The 21,234-nt window shown below is 46.1% G+C and overlaps 1 pseudogene across 4 annotated transcripts; it reads right to left on the reverse strand.

Moving 5' to 3' along the window:
• Positions 1 to 11,755: 11,755 nt before the first annotated feature.
• On the reverse strand, positions 11,756 to 21,234 carry LOC118090695 (tetraspanin-7 pseudogene; annotated as a pseudogene). 4 transcript variants are annotated; one of them, XR_015951722.1, is made up of 3 exons: positions 19,413 to 21,234; positions 17,794 to 19,028; positions 11,756 to 12,257 (listed from the first exon to the last, which is right to left on the reverse strand). The product of XR_015951722.1 is annotated as a tetraspanin-7 pseudogene, transcript variant X4 (transcript). The 4 variants fall into 4 exon arrangements; XR_015951720.1 differs by having other exon boundaries at positions 17,794 to 21,234; XR_015951719.1 differs by lacking the exon at positions 11,756 to 12,257 and having other exon boundaries at positions 14,377 to 19,561; positions 19,823 to 21,233.

The raw sequence follows: 21,234 nt of genomic DNA on the forward strand, positions 1-21,234 counted from the left end.
TTTGTGTCTACTGTCTTATCATTAGAACGCTGCTCTATTTTCCTAAGAGCATTTATTGGGAAAATAAGTACTCTTATCTAAAGTGCCTGGTTTGATAACTGCTGGGTGCTGCATATTAACAACCAAAAGCAAACCCAATCAAATGAATGCTGAGCCGTTCCAGAGCATCACTGTCGCCCACTTTCCATGTTTTCCACATGCATGTTTCCTAGGAACAACAAGCAGTTTTTCGAAGGGAAATTCGGAACATTTATTTACTGCACAGTCTCGGCACAAGGCCAGCGAAGTCATCTTATTAAACGAAGTGGCATTTCATGAGAGCCTGGCGGTTCATAAAGACAAAGAAATGTAGCTTGTGGGGCCCACATCCTTGATGCTTTTTTAAAACTCAAATAGCCTCAGACACGAATGTGTTGTGCTAGTAGCTATAGAAGAAGCACAAAAAATGAACATAATTTTCACTACATGTGACATTGACATTGGAGGACGTAAAAAGATTCCTAATTGCTGAAAAATGTGACTTTAAGATTGGAAAAATAATAAATTAAGAGAATGAAGTGGGCAGGTCCATTCCTACCTTTGAGTAAGCCCTATTGACTTAAATGGGGTTCACTCCCAGGTAAATGGGCTTAGGAGAGCATCCTTAGTTACTGTATAACTACCTTTTAGCATTGCTGCTACTCTGTAGCTATATAAAAAAAATCAGCTTGTCACATGAGGCCGACAGCATATGAATTTTCAGGTTGACTATACTGCTTATTTTACTGATCATTATTTTTTTAACATTCCCCATGTTTCCACATAACTTTGGGTACAGCACAATTCTCATAGAATTGACTTCTGGTCTGTTTTTAGTTCCTCTTCCCAGAAAGAGCTACAAAAGTGGAATGTCTGATGCGCCAAAGCTTTCACACAGATGATTCTATATATGTCCGGCTTTGCACAAACTCACGCATCTCTAACACGCCAGCATAAAAGAATTAGGTAAGTCACCTACAGCACTATTTGCCTCGACACACCCGTACGTTCTGGACAATTCTGTGACCAGATTGCACCAGGGTCACGTGATTTGTCCAAGCATTCAGCCTCTCAGTTATGCAAAAAAGTTGGCAGAATTCTGGGCTGCGCCACTTCAGACTGCAGCTTGGGGGTGGGCATGGTGTTTCCCCCACATGAAAACTGATTTAAGAGGGAGAAAGGCTTAGCAGAGACCTCCCCCCTAGGTACCAATTTACTACATGCTGAAACATTATATAGGGGGAAATTCAGAAACATGACCTCCCACACACACTCAGTACAGTTCATCGTTCATCCTACCCACTGTGCGGAATGGCTGTTAGCTGCAGAGCTCCCTTTTCCCCTTCCAAAAACCAATAAATGCTATCATTTTTGTGCATTCGTTGATCTACAGCATGGGTCCCCAGACTACGGCCCGCGGGCCGGATGCGGCCCAATTGGCCTGCCAATCCGGCCTGCGAAAGGTCTGGGGATCAGCATGGCCATTCTGTGCTTAAATTTTTTTTTTTTTAAGCCGAGAGCCATTTTTCCTCCTGCATCGCCATTTCCCCCCTCTCCTTCACCGTGGCAGGCCAGTAGCAGCCAATCAAAAAGTCGAAGTGCTTCAGGCCCCAGCCAATGGGCGGGCAGCAGCTGCACGTGTACGGGAGGAAGGGGGCTGTGCTAAGCTGGCTGATCGCCATTTTCAGCAGCCGCTTCTTGCCAGAGCAGAGCTAGCCCGAGAAACTTAGCCCGCTCCACCCTCCACCGCAAGCAGCCCCTGCTGCAAGACACAGGTACGTGTTTCGGGGTTTTTTTTTTAAAGTACTTTTATTTTGGGTTGTCCCAGCAGCAGCGCTTGCCTCGTCCCGCTCTCGCCTCCGCCGCTGCTGCTGCCTCAGAGGCGCTTTAGCGCCGGCATCCCAGCGGTATCCCTATTCCTGCCTGCCTGCCTCTATTTTCCGAGGGGGCATACCCACCGGCAGGGAAATGGACGCAGGAATCCCGGCCCGACGCGCCGGGGGTGGCAGTCCCGGGAGAAGCCCGCCATGCGCGGCCGTCGGGCGTCTTAGGAACAAAGCGGCTGCCTTTCTACTTCTGCCCGCCCAGACGGGACTCTTTGCGGGCTTCTGGCGCCTTCTCGACCCGGGGGGGGGGGGAGATGAGTCCAGGCAGCTGCCGACCGCAGCCGGCTCCAGCCCCAGTCCCGGCCAGGCTGCCTTTGGCTTAGGCCGGGCTGCCTTTGGCCCCAGCCCCGGGCCCATCCGGGCGCATCGCTGCTGCTCAGCCCGAGCACTCCAAATATGGTGGAGGTGAGCAGGAAAGCGGTTGGGGCGCTGGGGTCTGGCGGGCTCCTGGCAGGGCTTCGCTGGCGGCGCTCTCCCTCCGGCCCCCTGGGGAGGAGGGACGGGACTATTTGCGGGCTTCTGGCGCCTTCTTGACCGGGGGGGGGATGAGCCCAGGCAGCTGCTAACCGCGGCCGGCTCCAGCCCCAGTCCCGGCCGGGCTGCCTTTGGCTTAGGCCAGGCAGTCCCGCCCGGGCTGCCATTAGCCCCAGCCCAGCCCCGGCCCCATCCAGGCACTCCAAATATGGTGGAGGTGAGCGGGTCTGGCGGGGCTCCGCTGGCGGAGCTCTCCCTCCCTCTCCCCCCTTTTGGCGCCTTCTCGAGTGGGGGGGAATCGGGGGACCGCCGGGCGGCTGCTTGAGCCGCCTGCCCCGGCGGAGCGCAGCCTGCGTGAGGAGGCCGTGGCTAGCAGCCGTCCATCTTCCGATGGCCGTCTGCGGAGCTGCCTGGCTGGACTCCACCCACAGTCCCGCGGCCGGGAGCAGAGGTGGAGGGCGCTCGGGCCAAGCCCTTGCTCTGCGGGGCTCCCGAGGAGGGCCAAGACCAGTGGTCTGGTCGGCACTTGGGCTGGGCGGGTGAGCGACGGCGAAAGGAATGGGCGGCCGGGCGGGGGAGGGAGGGATGGAGACTCTGTAGTTGTGCCCTGGCCGTGGCGGGTGGGGAAAGAGGGAGGAAGAGATGCTGAGAGAGAAAAAGGGAAGGCGAGGTTGGGAAGTTATTGGGGGGGGGGAGTGTGTGCGAGAAACTTGAAATGTGTTCCATTAACAAGAAACCCACCCACCCCTTTTTATTGTCCTTTTTTTCTTTCTACCTTGTTTTTTTTGTACTGCTCATCTCTAACCAGTTTTCTCCCATTGCTTGTTTCCAGGCTTCCATTGGGAGTTCCAGCCCAGGTTTGGAACAGGAGTTCCTTCTTTTGTGATTCCGGCATATTGTATGGTGTTGTTTTATTTTAAATTATTTTGCGTTGATTAAAATCATTATTTTAAATATAAATATTGTATTGTTTTCCTGTTTTTTGTGCACCAAATGCAGTATATGCAATGTGCATAGGATTTCGGCTCCCCCCCCCAAAAAAATATAGTCCGGCCCAGCACAGGGTCTGAGGGCGGTGGACCGGCCCCCGGCTGAAAAAGTTTGGGGACCCCTGATCTACAGCTTGTGCTCCAGTGGGAATACTAGTTGGCATACCAGATTAGGAGTAAGTAGACCTGGTTTCCAAACTCCCCACCCTGCACTCGTATGAAGGGTGCTGGGTCCTGACCATCTCTATATCAGCCAATGTACTTTGCAGGTGGACCCAGGTGGCGCTGTGGGTTAAACCACTGAGCCTAGGGCTTGCTGATCAGAAGGTTGGCGGTTCGAATCCCTGTGACGGGGTGAGCTCCCGTTGCTTGGTCCCAGCTCCTGCCAACCTAGCAGTTCAAAAGCACGTCAAAATGCAAGTAGATAAATAGGAACCGCTACAGCGGGAAGGTAAACAGCGTTTCCATGTGCTGCTCTGGTTTGCCAGAAGCGGCTTTGTCATGCTGGCCACAAGACCTGGAAGCCATACGCCGGCTCCCTCGGCCAATAATGCGAGATGAGCGCGCAACCCCAGAGTCAGTCACGACTGGACCTAATGGTCAGGGGTCCCTTTACCTTTACCTTTATGAAGATGGGGGAGGGAAGCAGCCTCAGCTCTACATGCTTTTCAAGCACGTAGGAATAAGTCTCACTGAGCCCAATAGAATAGAAATACATAGGATGACTTAAATGAGCATGCACACTTTAAAAAATATCAAATTATAAGCCACTTTTTCAGATCAGGAGGAAGTATTTTATATAAAAGCTCCAGATGGGTCAGAATGAAGTTTAATTGCATTCAACGGCCTGTCAAGCTCTGTTTAATAATAGCTTCCACAAATAGTTACCTTTAATGAGTTGTCATCTGTTGATTTCACTGTTGCACAATAAAGGAAGAAGCATATGGCTCTCAAGGCACATTGATAAGACTAGTTTGGCATGGATTGTGAGGAGGGGATGGTTTCATGGCATCAGAGTAGTTTTAATCAAATGCAAATGCGAGATTTTACAGCTTTGGCTCTTCCATATGAGTAAATGTTAATTAAGCAGGAGCTGGGTGAAAATTATAGTAATTTCTAGGAAAATGTTGATGGCAGCTGAACTAGTAAATATATATAGACTTATAGATGCACATACATAAACACACACACACACATTCAGCTTTAATTTTGCGTGCATAATCTCCCTACCCCACATTTGAAGATCCCATAAGGCTCTGGTAGTTCGGGGCTGGTAGGATGCCAGGGGTCTCCGCCTACCCCAGCCTAACATCCAATCCTGCCTTTGCAGCTCACACAATAGAATTTGAATCTTACCTCCAAGCACCAGTTGGCTCCAGAGCTTCTCCCACCCTCCACACCCTCATTCAAGTTTCTTTTGCAGGTTAACCTTTTTTCCACAGGTACACAGGCGCTGCTACGTCATGGTCGCTGTTGAAGGGCCAGAAATGAATTTTCCTGCATTAGCAGGTTTTGCCTTTTCCGTCACAACTTTGGTGGTTTCAGGCCTTGGGCAGAATTCTTTGGCGATTTTCCTAGAGGGAGGGGCATGAGGCGGAGACCTCACCCCCTTTGTGGCGACAAGATCGGGGTATTGGGGGAAGCGTTGACCATACCAATAGGCGTCATCGCTTCCGCCTTCCAGCGGCGGCGAACGGGGGGCGGGCTCTCTCTGCTTGAACATATGTTCTCCAGAGCCAGCCCCAACCCCCATACATTTGGATAACCCCGAAGCCTCTCAGAACCCCGGCTGGGGACTGGGGAGGATAACGCCCAATGCCTGAGCCAAGGTCTCCCTACATCTGAATCTTAATAAAGTTGTGGCCAATTTGAATCCCATAGCACATTGTCTTGCGTCATTATTCCTCTCAGGGGGTCGCCTGGGGTTTGGGGGGCTCCGCCTGTCTACGCAATAGTGAAGCCTGACCCCTTGTGGTTACGAAACAAAAAAGAACCATTAGGCAACATAATCTGTCATTCAGCTGATGGACACTGCAATCCACAAATACTTTAAATATCCCTAAAACTGATTATTTTCACGGAGTTCAATCCTTATAAAGTCGTACCTTGGATCCCCAACGCCTTGGTACTCAGACGTTTTGGCTCCCAAACAATAGAAACCCAGGAGTGAGTGTTCTGGTTTGCGAACGATCTTTGGAACCCGAATGTCCGATGGGGCTTCCGTGGCTTCTGATTGGCTGCAGGAGCTTCCTATGGCCAATCGGAAGCCACGCTTTGGTTTCTGAATGTTTTGGAAGTCGAACGGACATCCGGAACGGATTCCATTCGACTTCCAAGGTACGACTGTACCATTGCCATTCAATACAAATCTTCCATTCACTTTAATGGTTAACGTAAAAAGATAAAGATTGCCTTGCGAGACCAAAGATGGTCAAGAACATGCAATGGCATCAAGATTTGGCTTTGCTGCTGCAGCCACTGGAAACCAGAGCAGCTGGCAACAAGAGTAACCCTTCTGGACCGATGTATAAAATTGAAAGTGAAACAATACTATCCCTATTATTTTCTCATTTGTTCCGGCTGAATAGGAAGCATTTTCAGGGAGAAACTGCCAAGAGGTTGTAAATGATTTCCTGGCAGTAATAAAGCTTTCCTGACATTAATATCAGTTTTGCCTTCACTCTAGAGGGTTTTGTGATTCATGCATGCGGCGCCTCCGTCTAGAGCCATTTGCTGGCCCTGAGCTAGTCAGTAAAAATAATAACATGAGGGAGGGGGGGAAGCGGCTGCGAGAATGGTGGCGTTGCTAAAACTCTTAATAACACAGGCTTCCCAGGTGTTGAGATTGTGTTGCAGCACAATACAAGCCACAAGTCCCCACTGATGCATCTCAAACTTCAAGTTTAAATAAATAACATTTTTTATTTATACCCCGCCCTTCCCGGTTCAGAAACCCGGGCTCAGGGCGGCTAACAAATTTTAAATAATTATAGATCAGCGACGTGCGGCGACGAGAAGGGCGATTTGCATTGTCACGTGCCTGGCGGCCGCCAATAAACAGCGCTGACCCACCGGAAAGCAATATTTCTCCTCCTCTTTCCCAAAGCTCAGTGCAAATGAGCCTGGCGGCCGCCAGTACACAGTGCTGATCCGCCGGACGGCTTGTGAAGCCTTATTACAGGAGATTGCAACCAACACAGCAATTGGCAAGTGTTTCTTACAGTCATAATTATAGTCAATATAGGGCGGCACAGAGTTAATTTTTTTAACTTTTTAAATGGTGGTGTGCCTCATGATTTTTTTCACGGAACAAGTGTGCCGTGGCCCAAAAAAGGTTGAGAAACACTGCCCTAGATTACTAGTCTACTGCTCTTAACCACTACAACACACTGGCTAGTGTCCTTTTATTTAAAATGCACCTCTGGGTTATTTGTGGGGCATAGGAATTCATTCATTTTTTCCTCCAAAATATAGTCCTGCCCCCCACAAGGTCTGAGGGACAGTGGACCGGCCCACGGCTGAAAGAGGTTGCTGACCCTTGGACCAGGTCATAGAATCTACAAATCTTCTATTCTATGAATTGTTTGGGGGGCAGCAGATTCCAGAAATAAGACCTTCCTGCTGCCAACGTTCCTCTCCGCCCATATCCCAGTCGCTTGAGCTTTTGCACAATGCAAGCATCTACCAAAGAGCCCATGTAATGAAAGCATGCATGTATTTATCGGAATTAAAACGATTAGGAGGAGGCGAGAGAACAACAGGCTGTCTCTCGTATCAGATTTACATTGCTGCTGGTTTTGAAAACAAGAAGACATTTCAAGATCAGTAATTATATAATTTTCAGTGTACACGATTGCAAAAAGGATGGACATATTGGTACATAAAGAACAAAGGAACAGGGGAGCATTATATAAGGACATTAAGAAGAGAGTACGAAGTTTAACATTTATGAGTTATGTCAGAGGCTGGAGATATTTGTCTTGTAACCTATGCTTTTGAGACACATCCTACTACTTTGCCGGACACATTATTTGCTCCAGTAATCTTGGAATAAGAACTCTTCTTAACACTTTTTTTTCTTGGCAGAACATTTTTTTTCCTGGAGAAGCTTGGGTGGTTTCTGATTTCCAAAGGCCAGATTATCTGTGGCTCAAAATGGGAATTAAATAGTGAAAGGTGTCAGCCCTATAGTCAGGGAGTCTGTTTAGTGCACAGCCCAGCGATGTGGAAAACTTTACGAGTTTTGTTTTCAACAGAGCAGGTTTATAGCACTGATCTGGTGAAGAAGAAAATGTGTGTGCATCACTCACAAACCTAAACAAGGTATTTGGAGGATAGCTCAGTCAATAGACCACGAGGCTCATCATCTCAGGGTCGTGGGTTCAAGCCCCACTTTGGGTGAAGGATTCCTGCCTGGCAGGAGGCTGGACTAGATTCCTTCTTGGTCCCTTCCAACTCTACAGTTTTATGATGTCCTCTACTGAGAGGGGTTTGACTGACTCTTCTGGAACCTGCCAAATCTCTGAGAATTTATTTTGAAATGTTGGCCGATGAATTTTGGGAAGGTGTACTATTTCACAGAAGTCTGTAAGCTGATTTCTGACGTCATCCACCCCCAATATTTTCTTCTTCCAAAACTCGCTGTACGAAACCAACCACATGGACCGCGGAGTCCAGCGCTGACTGCTTTCAGTAGTGTCAACCAATGGAGGTCTTCCTCACATCTCACACAGATGGCTATGTCCTCCTAGCACCTACAGACATAGGTGCCTTCACAAAACTGCAGGCACCCCGTAGATGGCTGACATCAGATGAGAAGGGGGAGAGAGGCATGCACACCCACCCAAATGGGCACTGCCCCACCAACCTCATCCAGCCCCTTCTTACTTACAACCAGGCACCATCTGTCATCTTTCCCCTTTAGCTCAGTGTTGCCCTTGTAGAACTCAGCAGTGGAAGCAGTTGTCATTGCCACCTGTCATTGGCTCTAGCTCCACCTACTGGTGGCCTCCCAACCTTTTACCCTACAATTCCCAATGGACACCAGCCACTACTGCCCCATTTGGACCAAACTCTTGTTGACACACTTTGGCTGAGATTGCTATTAAAGTGTGTGCTCATCTTATCTTCATGTGGCAAGCCTCTTCACATCTAGCGTTTAGAAGAAGGAACTTCAGAAGAAGGCTTCAGAAGAAGGAACGGGAAAAGATGAATCTGCAAGCATATACCCAACACCCCATTCTCTTTGTGTTTCTAAAAGTCCTTAGTTCCAAAAGCCACCAGCATGACAGCCAGCATTTTTCCAGCTCAGAACACCAACTTCCTGACTCGGAAAAGCATTTGGACTCCTGGAGGATAAAGCGATTCACAGCATGGGCTAATCTCATAGAAAAAGCACGTTGTTTAATGAGGACGGTGCTGCGATATGACCTTTAAAGCTCTGGGCAGCAGCTTATCGCAAAGAACAAAAGCAAACACTCGTTTCATTCATGTGTGGAGAGCTTATAATAATCGTTTTCACAACAGGACGGGTTGGTATTTGTGTTGTTTTTGTCACCGCCGCTCCAGCATTCACCAGTTTAACAGATTTGTTTTAAAAGACTTCTTATTACATAGATAATGTAGGCCATGTCCTAAGGAAGCTAAAGAAATTATAGCAAAGGAAGCACAGTTGCCTTGAGTGTTGTTGTTTCTTTCTTTGTTTGTTTGTTTTTACAACTTCTGAAGTGAAGTGCAGGTAACCTTTTTGAGACGGAGGTGTTGTTTTAGGGAAAAGCGAAGTGAACTGGTTTTCAGGTTGGATAGAAGCGGGTTTGAAGGAAAACACACCATACAGCAGTATTTCTCAAGAAACTACAGGATACCTATGGTTTGTGGCTTACATCGTGTAAACGGCATTTCTGTGCGCTCTGGGTTCCATCATGCTGTTCCGTTGCACCAGAAGTGGTTTAGCTGTCTGTGGACAAACGCCGACTCCCTTGGCCTGAAAGCGAGATGAGCACCGCAACCCCAAAGTTGCCTTTGACTGGACTTAACCATCCAGGGGTCCTTTACCTTTTTACCTTTCTTTACCTACATTGTGTGTACTCCAAACACCAGTGTTGGAAGTGCACTGATGCCTGAGATAGCATGTGCAAGCCTGGGAACTTGGATTTCATGCATCTTGAGTAGCCCGTGGTCAGCAGTCAGCTTTGTGGCTATGGGAGGATTTGAACCTGAGCTCTAATAATTACACCACACCAGCTCTCACGTTAAACCTTTAGCAAAATCGATTTGAAATTAAAAGAGGGTTTGTGATTCCTAGAACAGAGCAGCACAAGGCAGGGCAGAAAAGCTATGAAGGCATGTACGTAAGCATCAGGTACAAATGATCCGTAAGGCAAGAGAAGCGAGAAAGAAAGTAATGCAATTGCTTCATGAATGATGAACAACACACCGGCTGGCTGTATTTTGCCAGTTCTGCAATCTTATAATTAAAAGTGCTGGGAAAGCAGCGTGACGGTAATAAAATTTAAAATAAGTTGCAAGCAAGGCAGTCGTCATCTGAAAAAAAATATTAATAGGCACGTTCATCAGCAGAGCAGTTTGCATGATAAAATGAAGCTGCTGCTGTTAAGATTGATGAAAAACTTTGAAATAAAATGAACAAGGGAAAGCAAAGCCGTTTTCCCAAGAGGGGAATTTGCAGGAAAGGTTTAGAGAAGCAATGGTTTAAGGAAACAAAGACCAGCGTTTTCCCTTGCTGGTTTTAGCTAGATGCGGGTGGCACTGTGGTCTAAACCACTGAGCCTAGGTCTTGCCGATCAGAAGGTTGGTGGCTCAAATCCCTGCGATGGGGTGAGCTCCCGTTGCTCAGTCCCTGCTCCTGCTCACCTAGCAGTTCGAAAGCACATCAAAGTGCAAGTAGATAAATAGGTACCACTCTGGCGGGAAGGTAAACGGTGTTTCCATGCGCTGCTCTGGTTCCGCCAGAAGCGGCTTAGTCATGCTGGCCACATGACCCGGAAAAACTGTCTGTGGACAAATGCCGGCTCTCCTGCTGTTCTACTATGTCCGCGGTCAGAAAGAAAACAAGGTTCAGTTCTGGCACGGATGAAATGCAATAAAATCTTATGTAGATGGTCTTTCTCCCCATTAACATAAAAACATATTTATAGTAATACTAGCTGCAAAGTGGCAGAGAGGCTGTGAGGCGTTAGGAACATTTTACCATATGCTTTGGATGAAAATGTTTTCAAAATGTAGTAAAATAATTGGCAAGCATTTGTGCCGTATTCCCCCTATTTGCGTTCCTGCCTTTATTTGCTGAAATGAAATGTTGTTGTAGAAGGAAGTGTTCGTATTCACGATGATGGCAGCAGCCAGGGGGGAAAAATCATACGGAAAAACTGGGGGTTTCGTATCAAACAGGGCCAGCCCAAGACATTTTGGCGCCTGAGGCGAACCACAAAATAGTGCCCGCCTCACCAGGGAAAAAGTGGGAAAACAAAGATCTACATCACGAAGAAGCAGGGGATTAAGATTTACATTGGGAATAAGGGGGTGGGAATCAAATTGACCTTCCCTGACAGTTGAAGTGGGAATCTCAGGTTGTCACGGGAGGGGAAAAGGCCTGGTCTGAACCCCAGGTGACCCCAGAGGGCAGCCCCTGCCATTTACTTCCTAGGGGTGGAAGGAGGCCAGTAGTGCTTCTTATTTGCTAAGACGCCACCGTAGAGGCGCCATTTGTGGGGGGCTGCCAAGGTGGCGGCAGATCTGGGCTCCAAGGAGTATGTCACAATATACTTACCGCAGTGGCAGCAGTAGCAGATGGTACATTCCTTGGAGGCCAGATCTGCTGCCCCTGTGGATCTTTGCCACCCAAAGCAGTCACTTCACCTTGCCTCATGGGTCCCTGGTATCCAACAAAAAGGTAAAAGGTAAAGGACCCCTGGACGGTTAAGTCCAGTCAAAGGTGACTATGGGGTTGCGGCGCTCATCTCGCTTTCAGGCCGAGGGAGCTGGCGTTTGTCCACAGATAGTTTTCCAGGTCATGTGGCCAGCATGACTAAACTGCTTCTGGCACAACGCGACACTGTGAGGGAAACCAGAGTGCATGGAAACGCCGTTTACCTTCCCATCGCAGTGGTACCTATTTATCTACTTGCACTGGTGTGCTTTCGAACTGCTAGGTTGGCAGGAGCTGGGATAGATCAGCAAGCCCAAAAGTAGTCCCATTCGTGCAAGGCGTTCCTGTGTGCCTCCGTCTCCCAGAACTGCTCCAGACATTTGAGGTTCCTCTGGATGCATTATTCTGTTTTCCTCTTTGTGGAAAGCTCTAGGAGCCTAGAAACTTGGTGTTCACGGCAGCTTTTGCCAAAGAATACAAAGTCAAGTAAACTGGACAGGTGACGTTTGTGATTTCAAAGCTTTATTGGCTCATATATCAGGAAGACTGTGGCAACAAACTTAGCATACAAAGTTTCAAAATGTGTAGATATTAACTAGATGTCAATACGAAATATTGCAATAGATATCACGCAAGCAACAGTTATGTGTGTATTCCACAATGAAACATGTGATTAGTGCACAGTTCTGTATAAAGTTGTGGTTGCACATACAATGCTCACCAAGCCAATGTCTGGTAAGAAGCAACGGAGCAACGGAGCAATGGATTCAAACTACAAGAAAGAAGATTCCACCTAAACATTAGGAAGAACTTCCTGACAGTAAGAGCTGTTCGACAGTGGAATTTGCTACCAAGGAGTGTGGTGGAGTCTCCTTCTTTGGAGGTCTTTAAGCAGAGGCTTGACAGACATATGTCAAGAATGCTTTGGTGGTGTTTCTTGCTTGGCAGGGGGTTGGACTGGATGGCCCTTGTGGTCTCTTCCAACTCTATGATTCTATGATTCTAAGAACAAAATGTTTGTGGCTCATTTAGTCATTTATAAATAGGCAGTGGCACATGGCCATTGGCATGCATTTTCCATGCATAAAGATATCTTCACATGTGCAACATATTTCCTTGATGCAGCCATTGATTCCTTTTTTTTAAATGTGCAATTGATTATTTGCTGCGTTTGAAGACAAAATATCCAAAGACAGAGACATAGAAATATCAAAAGACAGAGACAATGTCAATGCATATACATTCCAAAGTCCTATATACCATCACTTTGACTCATGCCTATGTTATATATATATATATATATATATATATATATATATATATATATATATATATATACACCGTATATATATATATATATATATATATATATATATATATATATATATATAATGTTGACAATCAGAAGTTATATTTGAACTTTTGTTGCATAAGCATATGTAATATACCGGTAGATCCAAACAAGTGCTGGATTTACGTATAAGCTAAACAAGCTTTAGCTTAGGGCCCCACTCTCTTGCCCCCCCCCCAAAAAAATTTTAAAGGGAAAAAAACTGGATGTGCATTTCCAAAATATAAGATAAAAAACAAATAAAATAAAACCTACATACAGCAACAGTATTTTGTGTTGTGTATTACTTTGATAAAATACATATTTTGTTATGTGCAAATGGCTTTAGGTCCATAAATTGCCATATAGCATATATTCAACACAAAAAACAGCTAGTTACCCTAAAGCTATGAACACAAACTAGTGACGTCTAGTTAACTAATGACCCTCTGATTAATGAGCAGAAGTACAGGGTGGTTCTTTGCTCTCTGAATATTGCACTGTTCAGAAAATTACACTAGAGTCAGGCACAGAATACCAGTTTTTTCAAGAAAGTATTTCTAATTGACCACATGCTACAATTTTATAATATTTTAAGAAAATCTTGATGAATTAAATAAAACAGTACTGTACTTCTAAGTAACAAAATATACACCAATAAAAAGTCCCCTCATCCTTTTCCCTAAACATCAAGGTCTTATTCAGATGTTATGTTTTCAACCAAGATATTCACCCTGTGACTTTTTCCTCTACAGATTTCCTGCACCTGCCAGCGTCCGCAATGCTGAGGACTTTCCCATTATCATCTCTGGAATGATCCCACAATCAGCTATAGAAAAAGGAAAGCCCAGTCTTTGCAAATGGCTCCCTGCCACACACAGGTTTATATTTTGAGATTCAGCTACGGAGAATTTGTATACTTGAAGTCTTTGAGATGGCAGCCAATAACGTCAAATTGGCTCCCAGGAAGCTTCCATGAGACAAATTACTATAATGGGTACTTCATCACATGGAGGGCAGCAAAAGTGTTATTGGGCTCGGAAGACATAATAGGGAACACTCTGAGAACAGAAAACTGACGGGAAGGCAGATCTTTTTTATTCTAGTACATTAAGTGGACTTTTAAATCCTAAGTTTGTCTATGGAAAATGATAATGTCTGCTCCTGTCTGGCACACTAATAGATAAAATATTAGATGTCAGACAGGAAAGAATAGGGAAAAATCATTTGCAAAGTGCTTACACATGTGAATCACATTTTGAAATAATGTCCGTAAGAGCCACAGGAACTTGAAGCAGGAATAGTTGCTGCATCAGTGTAATAATTCAACATCATGCTATTTTTCAGGTTCACTTGGCGTATAGGGCTTGCTCAGCTTGTAATCCTGTGCGCACTTACCCAGAAATAAGTCCTGTAAACTCTGGACTTACTCCAGAGACAGCATGCATAGGATTGCATTGTTAGAAAAACATTTATGTTATAAGCTGAATTATAATCTATATAGAAAGTGGGCATTTTATGAAGAGAAACCGATTGAAATGACTTCCTTGGCCTAGAGCAATGGGGTCCCCTAAAACTAAGTTCCTTAGCAAAGCATTATTTGGGAGTGATGACATATCTCATGTATCATATTACAGTATAAGAGGTGTATATAATACTCAGAGTAAACCCAGTAAATAAAGTCAGCCATGACTAACTTTAAGTCCATTGATGTCAGTGAAACTATTGGGTATGCCTTAGCCAGACACAACACATAATCATTTATATGTAGGGATTTATCTTTTTTTAAAAAAGGGCATTCAATCGGGATTGTCTCTGAAAATATTTCTTCTCCAGGGCAAGGCGAGGGTCCATTTCTAGGAGTTTCATCATGCAGTTTCAAAGTGAAAGTGGTGAAGCAGATACATCAGTTTATTCAAACTTCCCGTAGATACATCAGTTTATTGAAATGACAATTTATTCAATCACCAGTTATCAAAACCGACAAATGGCATTATTCAAATTTCCCGTAGATACATCAATTTATTCAAAGAACAACTCACTCAATTGTCAGTTATCAACGCTGACAATTGGCATTAGACAGTCTGAATTATTTTCCTGCTACTTTTAAATTGCCCCAGGGAACTGAAATGCTACAGATCCCTATTCCTGATTGGCCTTAGCACATTTCATTCCAACAATGCACAAGCTGCAGTATTCTGCACACTACAATCCCATACGTGCTTACTCAAAAGACCATGGGACTTAAACTGCAAACATACCGTACATTTGAAGTACATGGCTTTCGCCAAAGAATCCCGAGAACTGTAGTTTGACCCTCGCTGAGCTACAGTTCCCAGCACCCTTAACAATCTGCACTTAAGCATGTTGCCTGAACCTTTATCAAATGCCATTGCCTTGTGTGGCTCGGCTGCTTTGCACAATTGGATGGCTATCTTTCTTCTCTTTCCTAAAGCTCCCCTTTCAAGCTTGAATCGATTAACCTCTTGTCGGTCCAAGAGTACTGGCTTGCTGAACAGGCAGAGAGGATTTTGTTTTGTTTTACATGTGAAGGAAGAGTCTAAGACTAGCCAAAGGGCTCTGACGGTTAAACAGTTTGTCTAAGCATCCCATGGAAAACCTCTTCTCTGGTCCCTGGGCCTATCAAATAGAAAGATGAGCATGCAGCTATTGACTCTCGTACACTATTTCAGCCAACATACATATAAATATGATAATAGCACCACTTCTTTATTCCAGCCTGCAGATTTTATATGACAGCTCATCTGATGGAAAAGTGGCTGCGTAATGGTAGATGAAATTATAAGATTAACGGGGGCAGGACGGGAGGGACGGGGACATCCAAATCTCTCATAGTTGGAAATTCTGAAGGATCTTCTATGTAGCATTCCCATCTCCCAGCCAGCCAACTTTTAAAATTCTTGTTTTATGGATTTGATTTACATCTTTTCCATATTAAAATCACCACCAATTTTCTCATTTCCTGGGCTGAAATATGATTCAACTCCTAATGTTTTGTTGCAAGTGAATGATTACCATTGGATGCTAAGTTGGATGATTATCAAGCACACCTATGGAAAAACTTTGTGTTTTTTTTTTTAAAAAAATCAGTATATCTGCAGCTGTGCATCATTCTGATGATGACTCTATGGCAGGCATCCCCAAACTCGGCCCTCCAGATGTTCTGGGACTACAACTTCCACCATCCCTAGCTAACAGGACCAGTGGTCAGGGGTGATGGGAATTGTAGTCCTAAAACATCTGGAGGGCCGAATTTGGGGATGCTTTCTCTATGGTTTTAAATAGAACAACACAAAGATGCAGAACACCACAGATGGGGGGGCATCATATACAAAAACAACACAGCACACAGCCGCTCCAAAGGTTTAGAAAGGTTTGCATTCAATGCAAGTTTTCCTGGCTGCAGTTTGGAGAGAAACACAGCCCACTGGCGACCGGGATAGTCACTTATTTTGCCAGGAATTAGCTTTTCTGTCATATTAGGAATACACAAAGGGCCCTTTGAGATTATTTTCACCTTCTGAAAACTGGACTTGACTATTATTTTTCTAAGATAAGCCCCATTCAGAAAAAAAATCTACACCATTTCACATTGCAAACAAAGGCATCTCACCTCATCCGGTCTTGCATGATTGAATAACAGAGAGCTCAAAGTTCTGCCCTCTCCGCCCCTTTGTTCTCAAGAGTTCTCTTCCTTTCTGACCTTCAATTTTCCTTTGCCCTCCCAAAGGAACGTAACAAAGGCCATTCTCCTGCTTTCTTCCCATCATTAACTGTTCAGATCTCTGCCTTCCCCTCGATGTTTGATCCATTCCCTCTCATTTTTCTTCCATCACTCAAAACACAGTGAAACTTTATGGCAAAAGTCTTGGGTTTGCTTTTCTTCCCACCGTTGTATAAAGAAGCACCAAAGCTGAGAGCAGATTTGTAGGTGGAGGGGAAGATTGACACAAACACACACACACACATACACACATACACACCCCACTGCTGTCAGTAAAGTGGGAAAAATAAAGTTGGGCGCAATGAAAGCAGTTGCTGCCATTCGTGTCCCCTGAAGGCACTGAAGGGATTTGGTGTGGGTGGATGGAGAAATATTTCAGGAACAAAATTAGGAATTGGCCCATCTTGCAGAAAAAGAGAGAGATAAAAAGGGGGAGGTTTAGCCAGGTTATCTGGCACAGTGTCACTGTTAGTAGGTAGAAGGAGGAGAATTAGGAGGGGGTTATAGGTGGGAGCTGGACCCAGGTGGCGCTGTGGTTAAACCACTGAGCCTAGGGCTTGCTGATCAGAAGGTCGGCGGTTCGAATCCCTGTGACGGAGTGAGCTCCCGTTGCTTGGTCCCAGCTCCTGCCAACCTAGCAGTTCGAAAGCACGTCAAAGTGCAAGTAGATAAATAGGAACCGCTACAGCGGGAAGGTAAACGGCGTTTCCGTGTGCTGCTCTGGTTTGCCAGAAGTGGCTTTGTCATGCTGGCCACATGACCTGGAAGCTATACGCCGCCTCCCTCGGCCAATAATGCGAGATGAGTGCGCAACCCCAGAGTCGGTCACGACTGGACCTAATGGTCAGGGGTCCCTTTACCTTTACAGGGGGGAGCAATTGCAAAGATAATGAGGTGCAATGCCAAAAAGATGGCTATGTTGTTTATGTATGCAATCACAGCAGCTAGGATCCTTTATGCTCAGAAATGGGAAAACGAAGAAGTTCCCACTAAAGAAGAATGGATAAGCAAAGTTATGGACCACGTCGATCCAAAAAAGCTAACAGCTAAAATAATAGAATTTAATGATGATTGTCTTTTTTTGAAGAATGGAAGCCCTTTTCGGATTATTTGAAGAAATATGAAAATATGAAGAATCCGCGAGCAGGATTAGGATGATGAGCAACAGAAAGAATTAGAGACTCTTGTGTTATGATTATGATGTAAAAAGGGGGGAGACAGGGTGCAGCAAAGCAGTGGGGATAAGGAAAACATCACGGACAATGGGCTGGGAAGTCGATAATATAGAAGTTGTGGGTTTTTTTTAATGTATTGGAATTGTATGTGGGATTTCTAAAAATTTAATAAAATAAATTCGGAAAAACAGATAATTGAGGTGCCGTGGCAGTGCATGCGGCGAGTGTGGTTGGAGGGTTAGTGGTGGTGATGGAATTGTTTGGAGGACGGGAAGGGGGCTACTGTACCTTCCACGGTCTCAATGCTGCGTCCGAGTGAGCTACATGCCATATTCAGTGTGGGATGGTGCCTCCGGGTGGCTGAGCGTGGGGTGGGATCCGAGCAGCCAGCAGGCAAGCCAGGATGATGCCCACCACCTGCATGAGTGCCAGCCCAAGGGCCGCCGTGGCAATGTAGAGCATGTTGCCGCTGACGAAGTTGTAGACCTTGCTGTAGCACCCGTCACGGTAAATGCCCCGGGCGCCGAAAGGGAGAGGGCTATGCAGGCACCTTTTGCGTGCCCGGCAGCAGCTCGCGGGCACGGAGCCGTTGGGTGCCTGTTGCTCCTTAGACCACTGCGAGGAAAACCAGTCACGGTAACTTTCAACCCCGCAGCAGTCCAGGGTGCGCTGGATGGAATCCAGAGCCCCGGCCTTCTCCTCGTCCTCGGCGTAGGAGCGTATGGCTTCGTGGAGGCCGTTCTGGAAACCTTCGGCGATATCCTTGCGGTAGAACAAGCTGGAGAGCCCCGCCGCTAAGCCGGCGACCAGCACCGCCAGCTGAAAGCTCCCGTAAGTGCGCAGCAGGCAGCGGTGTTCAGTGGCTGCACTGAAGCAACCCAGGAAGCCCCACACGATGACAGCTGCGCCGGTCGCCAACAAAATGAAGGAGGTGTTTGGGTATTCGTTGGTGGAGAGCGCCAAGTAGGTGCCCAGGGAAATCTTGGCCCAAATGCCAAGGGTAATCATGGTAAGTCCCGCTGCCCAGAAGACAAAGCTGAAAGCCATGAGGAAGAGCTTGAGCACAGCCATGGTACCTTTCTGGCGACGGAAGGTAAAATCTCCTGGGTGCTTATAACTGGTATGGAGGAAGGAAGTGGCACTTGGTGCTGCCGACTGATGCTCCTTGAAGCTGACTGATGCTCTGTGATGTCACCTTTAGATGGTTATTTCCTTGAGGTTTTGGTTAATCTCCTCCACCTTGCAAGCTGGGCGATGGTGAACACCTTCACTCGGGACCCCAAGTATGAAATGCTGAATGCTTCGTAGGCGTGCTTTTGGCAGACGATGAAACTGGGATGGTGTTCTTTTGGGATTCAGCCACTCCACAACCAGTACTGGGATGGTGTTCTTTGGGGTTCAACAGCTCCACAAACAGTGGAGGGTTGTTGCTGGGATCCTAGGGCAGCTCTCACAGAGAGGAATGTTCGGAAATCTCTGCCCGCTTCACCTGGTCAGAACTCAGGATACCAGTCTCTTTCTCCCTATTCCGCAGAATGCAAAGAAGATTACACAGCACAAAACCAGTTGGACAGGCTCTCTGGTCAAATTGCTGTCCTGATTGTAGTCAAAGCGGCTCTTCTGACACAGAATTCTGGCAGAATTGTCTCTCAATCACTCCAGACACTCCTGTCCTTGCCTCTCTAGCTGCATGCTCCGCCTTGGTATGTCAGCTGCTAATTTGTCCGTCATGGGCTCTGGTTCCCCAATTCAAGCAAGCTTTTTGTAGTTCAGAGATTGCTTTTCACTTAACTGCCACAGAGGAAAATCAGCCTCGGTAACGGGAGCTCGTTTTCCTGCCAAGCGGGCAGGTAGCCCTTCCCTTTGATCCTTCCCCTCTCAAGAGATAACACATAAATGTTACATACCTTCTTTTTAGCCAAAGCTTGCAAGATTTCCCGGTGGCATCCCAACCGGCGGCGAAACACTCATGTTAAAAGATTTCCCCATTCCTGAAAAGGGGGAATGTTGCTCCTTGCCATAGACTGTGCTGATAACTTTCAGACCTGGGTAAAGACTGTCAGAGTGCAATGTAAATAAAAAGAAGAAAGAATATTGTACAGCTGTGGTGCTCCGTAATGTAAAGTCCATGGAGCTACAGTGTCCTTACGGGTATAGAACATCTGATGACTCCCGTGCTGTATTATGAAGATGAATGAGAGTCTTGCAACTGACCATTCCCAGAGTCTACACTATTTCACGCATTAATCTAAGGAGTATGTCAGAAAAACCAGACTACTGCACTGAGATAACTAAGATCCATGATCTAAGCACCCACCTTTCTTCGCTGCTCTGCCACCATTCATGCATAGCAAGTAGTATGGCTTTCCAGGAGGGTGAAATAAATAGACTGTTTAGATTTCCCTTTGACAGATTTATGGCGTGGTGAGTACAGGGCTGTATAACAGATCTATCGCTTGCTCTTTTCTTGGAGCTGCAAGAAATAAAATGAAAGGGTTTTGCAGCTGGCAGGGCAAGTCCTAGACGCAAGATATCGGAGCCCCAGATTGCATTCGCCCAAACAGCAAATGTTTCCTGGTCACCATTTATGTATCAACGATACAGAGATGGGCACCGGAGAGTAATTTTAAGAACCTTTTCACCACAAAGGAATCTTTTATTTCATTTCACAGCTGTTATCCAATACCTGTTGTGTTTCCCTCCAGAAAATATACTCATGATTATGCGTTGCCCCAGAGCTTAAGGAAAAAACATTATTTGCTTTAATTTGTTTCTTCGGGGAGGCTGCAAAAAAATAAGAAAAAGGGGGGAAAAGCAGCATGCTTATTGGAACATAAGGCCCAACAAAGAAAGACCGTATGAGACCACCACCTTGCTGAACCTCAGCAGGTCTGGGTCTGGTCAGTGCTGACCCTTCAAATGTCCCTATTTTACAGGGACACTCCCGAACTTATAGAAGCTGTCCCGGTTTCTGATTTGATCCTGGAATGTCCTGCATTTCCTTAGGACGTCCCTATTTTCATGAGAGAACTATGGGAGGGTTTGGAGTTATGTGACCCCTGAGCCAAGGAGATTATTATTATTATTGAATAGGACATCCCTATTTTCATGGGAGAAATGTTGGAGGGTATGTCAGTGCCTTTAAGCACAGTCACCAGCAAACCACCTGCATGTTTTCTTGAGTTCCATGATGGACGAAAGGTGAAATATCTATAAAATAGATCCATCTATTATAAAGGTAAAGGGACCCCTGACCGTTAGGTCCAGTCGCAGACGACTCTGGGGTTGCAGCGCTCATCTCGTTTTACTGTCCAAGGTAGCCGGCGTTCGTCTGCAGACAGCTTCCGGGTCATGTGGCCAGCGTGGCTAAGCCGCTTCTGGCAAACCAGAGCAGCACACGGAAACGACGTTTACCTTCCCGCCAGAGTGGTACCTATTTATCTACTTGCACTTTGACGTGCTTTCGAACTGCTAGGTGGGCAGGAGCAGGGACCAAACAACGGGAGCTCACCCCATCACAGGGATTTGAACCGCCGACCTTCCGATCTGCAAGCCATAAATGTTACATACTGAAGTCTTCATATGGCAACACTGCCATTATGGCATGGCTTTTCCCAGAAAGGAGAAGGCTCTTCCATCTTTATTTCAGTACAAAGTCCATGGGGCTAGCTCAGTGCTTTTTCCCTAATGTAGGCTGCTCTGTGCTATTTGCCATCCCTATGTTCTGCT

This window comes from Zootoca vivipara, chromosome 9, assembly GCF_965207765.1.
Source record: "Zootoca vivipara chromosome 9, rZooViv2.hap1.1, whole genome shotgun sequence".
Lineage (NCBI taxonomy): Eukaryota > Metazoa > Chordata > Lepidosauria > Squamata > Lacertidae > Zootoca > Zootoca vivipara.